Below are 9,349 nucleotides of genomic sequence, written 5' to 3'. Positions count from 1 at the left end.
TTTTGAAGAGAGGATACTATAGTTGTAGGGGAATTGACAAATCATGCTAATTCTAAACTGTAGGATGTAATAATGTTTACAAAGCCTATTTGAAGCTTTAAAATCTGAAAATACGTGAAAGTCTATACTGTTTGAACATATGGGATAGACAAATCTTGATGTGGAAATTGGTTTTGGTTTGCTGCCTGTTGACTTGCTTTTTTAGGTGTTTCCAAACCACAGTCTTGTCCTTGAACTTTTCAGTTTCCTTTCTCTAGCTGGGTAACAAGACATGAATACTATAAAGCTGTTAGGAGCCGGAAGCATTGTTGACAGTTGAATGTGACCTGACTCAAGTTCTTTAACCTGTCTTTTTCCCTGCCACAAGGCTTAATGATAGCTCTCCCAAAACTTTGTGTTAGCAACAGTTAGCTGTGCTCCTCTGACATAGAAATACTGCAGATAGTAGAGCAGAAGGTACAGCTTCCTGGTAGTACTTCAGTGTTACTGCAGTTCCTGGCCATCTTGCTATCTCAGGGGTAAAATGAGATGCTTATTCTGTGAAAGCAATGGCAGTGAAGAAGTTTATGCTGTCTTCTGTAGCAGCCTGGAGAGTGTAACAAAAACAGATCAACATCACTTTCTATAGATAACACCCACAAAACTTGATGATCTGAAAAAATTAGTAAGGTATAAATACCTAGACAGATGTACTGTATGTAAATCAGCTTGAAATGGTTCATGAACTACTTTGTCAGGCAGCAGTGTGTGGAGACCTCTACCATGCTTAAATTAACTTCTGTTACAGTAGTTTTATGATCATGAAATAAGCATGAGAAATCTAAACCAGCTCTTCTGGCCTGGCAACACATAAACGAGTGTCCTGAACACCGTGGGGAATGATTTCCGTGCTGATCTGGTGAGGGTATTTGTAATGCCTTAAGGTTGCAATTGATTTGTTTCAGTATTTCCATGCATTATAAAGATTATGAAGACCAGCTCTTTGGGTGAAATCCTAGTTCTGCTGAAAATAAACATTTTAGTCTGTAATGTTCATCATGTTGAGATTAATTTTATTCTCAGTGTCTCAAGGCAAACATCAGATGAATGCTTTGTGTGTATGTTCTCGTGATTTCTCTCTCCCAAACAGTGCTGGTCCTACCATAGTTCCCGTTATCTTTGCAGGACTTATAACCAGGTATCGAGCCAATACTTGAGGAAATACACAGTCTCAAAGCCACAGGGATTGCAATAGCTTGAAATACTGTAACAGGCCAGCACTTCTAGTCGGGGGAGGCAATGACACCTAACTGGCATTAGAGTGTTTCTGCCTGCTAGTTAGTAAAAGTAATAACTAGAATTCAGATACCACTTTTATGGGAATTTTGTTGGAAAACATTTATTCTTTATGATTGTTTCTTAAGACTGTAATTTGATTTAAAGCTCTTAGCTGATCACTATTTAAATGACAGACTTCCAAATCTATGTCTATGTGTTAGTGTACTACAAAGAGAACAGCATTATCTCGCAATGTAACACTAATTTACTAGTAGTTCCTTATTAGTATAGGTGCCTGGGACATAATTTTAGCTGAGCCTATGGTCTTCGCGTGTATTCCAGATCAGTGACCATCTAAACAATGCAAACACTTCATATGGATTAGAAATTTAGTTCTTCTACTCTTTCAGATACCTTTAATTCTGAAGCTGTTGAGGCCTAAAGTAATTACCAAGAGCTGATGTCTCTTCTAGTCCAAAAGTTGTAGTTTAAGAGGCGCTTAGCAAGGGAGCGAGTGTAGTGTAGAGATACCCAGTGAGGCTGAGACCAGGTCTGGAACTGAACTCACATGAATATATGTATATATATGCACACAGAAATGAAGTGTGCTTGTGTTTTAACAATGTGCCCTTTGTATCTGAGACAGTCCTGCACTCGAGAAAAATCTCAGGCTTCCCCATGTGTGTGGTTATAGTCTTAGAAACAAACTGTAACAATGAACAAAGGAACAAAGTATTCTGTATTATTTAAAGTAAAAACAAAAATCAGCGTACTCAGTTCATCTTTTTTTTTAAATGCCATGTTAGGTTGAAATGTGTATTTAAAAGCCCTACATAGGTGAAAGCCTTCTGTAAAACATAATTTGCAAGAGCATGCTTTCTAGTTTAGGGTTACATGCTGTTCTCCCTGTGAGGCTTTTTCAGATGTATTCAGTCTTAAAGGTAAAGTGCAATGGGTGTGGAAGCATTGCACTATGAAAAATCGACTTTTAGATCTAATTTTGATAATAGGTTTCTTTTTCCCATTTTGTTGTGAGTATTTTAGTTTGTATTTTTTCCAAGGCTGGGCCATGTGAGATCCACCGAAATTACTATTGTGTTCAGGACAGGGAGGTTAGAGGGGAGAGGAGGCTAGAGGGAGCTGTGGTTTTATTCCACCTGGGCCTTGCACTGTGCAGCGTTGGGCTCTGTTGTATCTACACAGAGCCCTGGTAGTTGTATTAATGTCATCTGCTCCATTCTGCAAAGTAATAGAACTGTGTTTGAATACTGTATTGATTTTCTGGAACTGCATCACAAATATGCTTCTGGCAACACACTGCATTCTGACATGCTTCTCTGGTGGCAAGTAGTGGTGAATGCCAGTCATCATTAAAAAAATTAGTCTAGGGAGACACTGTTTAAACATGCAATAGATGATGCTAGATTGCCGGATACAAGCATATATTGACATTTCCAGTATCTAGTCATGAGGGGTTTTTTTAGCTATAGATAACAAGTTAGCTAACTTAAGCAGTCAGCATCACTTGTTTTGACTAATGGCTTTTACCTGAGTAAAGAGAGAAGAACTTGAAATACATAGTTCCTCGTAGGTTTTTCTTCTTCCTCCATATACATGCAAATGATTCACAGGTACTGTTTTGTCCATTTTTGTGGCTGTATTGTTTGTCAACATCTTGATCATTAAGTTTTCACTGAGCTTGCCAACAAAAAGTGGGAACAACAGAAGACGGGGCCTGCTTTTTCCTGTTGTTGTCTGCAGCACAAAACATTTGTGCAGTGAGCCACATCAGTACTGTAACCGAGCTGACTGCATGGCTGTACAAGTAGGGGGGTTGGCACAAGGGAAGTGTCATTACAGGTGGGATAGACCTACCTTTTGCTACAGCAGTGTCTGTTTATTCTGGCAGGAAGTGTTCAAAAAGATCCAGACTCAGAGCTATCCCTGTCCGAGTTTGCTCCTCAGTTTTGAAGCTCAAGTCTGGAAAGGTTTTTTTGAGACTCTCTATTAGGTTGAGGTTCAGCTTTTTGAGAAATGGCATTTTTTCTCCTTTCGATAGTGTCTTTCATAGTAAAAAACAATAGGTAATATTGCCGGGGTTTAGCATTTGGGGTTTTTAAATGCTTTTAAATGACCTATTCTGTAAATAGTATGCTACAGTCTTGAATTGATAGTTAATCTTGAAGCTATTCTTGTAACAGGACATATAATGAGATCTTCCTTGAGTTTTGAAAACTGAAGAATGAGCTTTAAATGGTCAACACTTTACAGTGAAGTGTTGGTGAAATAAATCATCTTTGACATGTATTCTCACAATTCCTTCTTCTTGTGCCCTTCATTTCCAACAGTCTGCTAGCCCTGGCTTGTCTGTACAAAAATCTAAAAGAATGTACTGTTGATATTGGAGAAACCAGTGTTTTCTCCAACACATGACTTACTGTGGAGTGTGCAGCCATGTCAGGGCTTCTTAGGGTGTGAAGTGTTTTCCATGCCAACAAAAATAAGCACATGGAATAATATATGCTGTGTAGCTCTGTTGTCAAATCATTGCATGCAGTAACAGGTCCTAAGCAGCTATTCGGCCAATTGACTTTGAAACTGGAACATCTGTGCTTTTGCACTAGCCATATTTTTCACTGACTTGTGTGTGACTAGAAGAGTTAACCTGCAATTAGACAGGAACAATTTCTCTTGGATTAACTTACTTTCAGCTTCTGGGTACCAATTTCCAAGTGCTTTCTCAACATCCAAGTGTATGTCCCTCCCATGTCAATATTTGTTCTTTTACAAAACATAGAAGGATTTCCTGTTTCTGCTTTAGCAAGCCTACTACCCAGGCATCCAGAGCTCTCTGCATCTAGACATACGTGGGAACTGGGTTCCTATCAGGAAATGATTGGCAGTGCTTGGGAATAGGTGGTGTCCTGCTGATTTGAGTCCTAGGTAGGCTTGTTCTTCAGAAGCACCGCACAGCTCAGATGGCAACATGTCTGGCTATGTTCGATAGTGAAACTCCCAGGATCTTTGGGAAGTTTTCTGGAAAAAGACACTGAAGCACATGGTTAAGTAATGATCCATTTTGATGGGATGTCTGTGAAATGCAAGCACTAAACTCTAGATTCCCTAAGTTACCTCACATCTGAATGCAAATGCTGCCCATGTCTCTCTTACAACAGATCTTAATGGACCACTCAAGATCTGAGATAATTTTTACTGATAATTATGTATTTGGTGACCTTAAATGTGAGATACATCTTTTTAAAAAATCCTGCCTTTTTGTCCACATTAATTATGACTTTTTCAAATCGGTTTGGAACAAAAGCTAGAATAGTTCTATTACTGGGATGGACTGAAGAGCATTATAGGGGCCTTTTCTAGAACAACTGCAATCTACTTTTATCATTAGCAGGATTGGAGAATTAATACTACTCTGGAGCAAAGTTCCTAGACAAAGGAAAACAATCTGCTACTTCCCCGATTGTTCTTACAAAGAACAATTTTACTTAGCATGAAAATATATTTAGAGAGTCCTTCTCTTCTTCTCCTTAGTAACAACCTTAAATCCTAGATATAAACAATACTGCTGCTATTGAGTGCTCAGAGATGGACCTGGTAATCCTCAAATCACTTACACTAACTCAGCCTTTACAGATAGGACCCAAGTATAGATCTTGTAAAGGTTACCTTCTGTTCCACCTTCTTGCTTGTCTTGTTGTCTTGCTACTTCTGCCACTGGCTATTGTTTTTGTAAAACTCAAGACTTTGCTGATTCAGAGGACTTCGTTGTCACTTAGAGCAACATGTGTAGGATCTTGCATATGTTTCTGGAATTGCTTGGAAAAGAATAGTTGAACACCCTGGCAGGGGATTCTGTTCAAGGAAGAATATTAACTGTCAAGACCATGTTCAAGTTCAAAGTGGTTTTACAAAATCCAACCATCCAAACAGTTCTGCAACCTTGGAAAATGCTATTTATGTAATGGGAACCTGGAACAGAGGTTTGATTTGATGTCCTATATGGCTCTGGACAAATCCTAGTGAGTCTATTTTAGACCCTAAAAATTGCTGGCTTGATGATCCTGCAACTTGTGTATGACAATACTTTTCTGAAGTCCCTCAGGAAGAATATGGCTGGAATTTACCCAGTTATTAAGATACAGACTTTTGTCTTCATGCTGTACAAGTCCTGCTAGCTTCCTCATTGTAGAGGAGAAATACTGGGAGTGGTAGAATGATGATTTCAGAGTGTGGGTAAGTTAACTTGATTTTTGGAAAACCAGATCATTGAATGCTGTCTCATATGAATAGCAGTTTTGCAGCAAAGTACATGACTGTGTGCTGCTATTAAGAACTTAATGATAATGCACCGTTTATGATTAGCATTGCTGGTTATGATAACAAAGTGAAATTTCGTCTTTCACGTTTGAAAAATGCAGCTAGTATTCTTCTATGAGAAGCTTGTATCGAACAAGAAATATCCCTAACCAGAGTGGCACAATAGCAGTTAACCTTCTTCATTGAAACTTGACAGTCATGGTGACCTGCTTATGTCACCTGACACCTTAATGAAGGCCATTAGAAAAAAGAAAAAAGACAAGGATTCTGGTTTCAGATACCATTATGCTTATAAACTAATATGCTTTGTATGCCAGAGGTTTCAAACTTCACACAGAGCCGGTTAAGTAATGATTGAAACTGATACTTTAACTGGCAGATAACAAAATTTTGCTCTAAATCATCTTGTCTTATGCGTATGCTGTTCATTTTCCTGAAGAACCGTTCCTCTTCATTTGCTTGTAAACACTGAGATTTTTTTGCAGTTGAGTATGGTATTAGTACTTCCTACTCATGGCATTCTATTTACTAGATTAAGCAGTCGTATACCGTAGTATGTATTTGCTTCTAAGCACAAAAACCTGTTAGAGAGTGGGAAATGACAGTTTCTCCTACGTGGACTTGTATTTGATGCTTCAGTTAAGCCTCTTTTGGAAGTAAACGTGAGCAGCTAAGTGCTCCAGTTTGGGAAGACTATACCACGTTTAGCATACGTGAGTAAAATGTTTTTAAATACAGCTTTCTTTAAAACTGACTTTGTAATGCAAGCATTCTGTAAGTAGCTAGTAAACCTGCTTGTTTCTGGCCACTGTTTATTTCATGGATACAGAAACACTAGGGCTTGGCTTCTTACATTTAATACCTATTCTGATATTTATGCAAAGGAATGGGTGAGGGAGGCTTTTCTGGTTCTTGGTTCGTACCTAGGTTTTGAATGCATTGAACCCTACCAGTTCATTCAGGTACCATGTAAGGAAGATTGTTCCTGTTCATAAAAAAAGGTCATACTGAAATAACTGGCTAGTTCTTAACAAGCACTAGTTCCTGGTCTTTGATTAGACACTTTATAACTGTAGTAGCATGTATTTATTGCTTGAATATTTTTATTGAACTATTATGTATAGGCCGCTAATGTACGCAATTCCAATTCCATATGAAATAGGTAAGAAAATTCCAGTTTTATCTGTCACACAGGCATGTAGGCCAACACCTGCACAAATTGTATGGTGTGCATTTTGTTGCTCAGTTTGTCAAAATGTTGAGCAGTTTCCTGAGATCTGATTTTTTTCCTGTAATTACATTTCCAACAAGTAAAGTAACTTCCATCTGGGTGAAGTCCTGATAACCTACCTACTATCTTGGGGTTAGAACTACAGCCATTGTAGGTGCCTTTCTGAAGTATAAGCTATATTTTGAAGTATGCTTTGCAAAGTGGTTGATAATCTAGTTCCAGTACAACTAACACATAATACTTTGTCTTTACCAGCCTCCACCAGCGCAATCAAAGCAGGCACATGAGCCATCAGTGAAGAAATGTTTCTTTACATTATTTGGATAGCAATACCCAAGGGTAGTACTGATGCAGCCATTGTGTTTCCAGCACAGTTGTCTTCCCTATGAGCTGCTCATCAGTGAGACAGCCTAGTCCAGCTGTGGCCTTTCCTCTCCAGCTGTTGGGGCGCATCCCCATGGCACAGCACTTGGCACAGTCCCTTGGCTGATATTTACTGTGCAGACCTGTGTACCTATTCCCATGTCGGCCTCTGTAGTGGGCTGTGCAGGGCACCGTTTGCTCCATGCACAGTGTGTGGTCATACTGGTATATTTAAAAATGGATTGTGCCCTGTATGCTTGTTGGGAATCTCACCGTTACGGTGGGAAGTTGCCTGACAGTGCAAGGCACATTATTGGGGGAGACAGGATTTGGAGCTGTCCTAGGAGTGCCTTCAGTGATCTGACAAGCAAACTGCTCTGGAGGCCTGTCAGGAACGGTATTTAGGTGTCCTGCCTTAGGAGGAGTCTCAGGACGTGTTTGGCATATGTATGGTGTGAACAATCAGGGAAACTGAGATCTGTCACTTCCAGTTACAGCTCAATATAGATGCAACCACTGCTTCAAAAATTCAATAGTGTTTACTAGGCTGTAAGTTATCAGAAGGGAGGGACTCGCTGGCATGGTAATGGCATGCTCAAAGTGAATTAAAGAGGCTTTATAGTTCCTGCAGTGCTCAGTGGGATGGTTCAAATTCATTTGTTACTTATGAATATAAAATTAATTTGTTTACCTTTCTAGGAGTCTAATTCAGTTCCTTGATACAAATGAAATAATCCAATTCTCATCTTGTGATGTGAACCAGTGATTCTTTTTGAAACTTAGCATCCAGCTGTGTAGCAGTCTGGATGGGATTGCAAATTGTTTGAAGACCAGTTGATGGTGATAGTGATGAAATGCATGTTTATTCAGCCTGGTTCATTCTGCTCACTCTATATGTAAGTTCTGATGCTTCCACTGCTGCTGATGGAAGCATGACTTCAGCTTTGAGGTGTCTGCAGTCAATGTGCAGGTTGAGCTAATGATTTTTTTCAGGGTGTTTATTTCTGAGGGTTAAGTGTAAAAGCTCTCAAAACTGACTGTTAACTGACAACTTCTTAATGCTAAATAAGGGGTTTGTGGGTTTTAAGCTGGAAATGAAAGGAATGGCAAGCTCCAGGCCCACTAAAATAAAAAGCATTTTCACATGTAGAAGGCATGTCAAAATTAGTAACTTGGAGATGTGGGAAAAGGTGAGGTGGAATTGATTGATGGGGTGAGAAGGTGGTAAGGAGGTGCGATCACTTCACTGTATGAAGACCTACAAGGAAGCAAAATGGAAGTTTAAAGCCAGTAAGGAGGGTGATGAAAGAAAACTGGTGAGAAGCATTACAAGGAGGGGTTGCTAAAGATTGTGGTGCCAAGTGAGGAAATCTTATTTTGCTACAGAAATATGTTTGAGACAAATTCCAAGTGTCTCATAACAAACAAGGAAGATATGTATTCCTTGGTTTTTCTGTTGTGAACAAGTTGCTGAGAGATCTAGTCTGTAGCAAAATTATGACTAGTATTAGTTGAGTATTGTCTCTTGAAGTGAAAGATGATTGGAAAACCAGCAGTTAAACTTAACATCATCTAAAAATACTAATTTTTAAATATTATCACTGTTTACCATGTAATTGCTGATTATCTCGGTGGAAACACATGATGAATTGATTCTATGATTTTGTCTTCCTTCTATCCGTCTTCAGGTTCCAAAATTCTCATCTGTCTCTGTTGTCAAATGCCCCAGCTTTGTCTCTGTTGCCTCATACCTGTGAAATACAGCCGTCAGAACAGAAGTTCTTGTCATAGGCAATGATGAGACTTGATGGAGCGCACAAAATCACACTGAATGTCAAATTAGAAAATACTGCGTTTACATTGTTTGTTGAACTCTGCCATGGTTTATGGAACTTAAGCTAATGTAGGATTGCCACTCTATTATTTCAGTGCTCTGCATGACTGCGTGTCCTAGTGCCAACCCTCTGTTCATGGTTCCGTCTTGCTGCACTAACTGTGCACAGTGACACTTGTCAATGCTGCTGAAAGATTTCATTACAGCAACTAAATTGATCTAACCAAACTTTAGAACAGAGGGTGTTGATTTTTGGACAGTCTCGTGCTTTCATGTTGGGACAAAGCAAAGAGTGTCAGTCTGTCAATTGTTCGAATGTGCTACTCTGG

The sequence above is a fragment of the Aptenodytes forsteri genome, unplaced genomic scaffold (assembly GCF_000699145.1).
Source record: "Aptenodytes forsteri isolate BGI_AS27 unplaced genomic scaffold, ASM69914v1 Scaffold387, whole genome shotgun sequence".
NCBI classification, from domain to species: domain Eukaryota; kingdom Metazoa; phylum Chordata; class Aves; order Sphenisciformes; family Spheniscidae; genus Aptenodytes; species Aptenodytes forsteri.
This window is presented reverse-complemented; position numbering follows the sequence as displayed.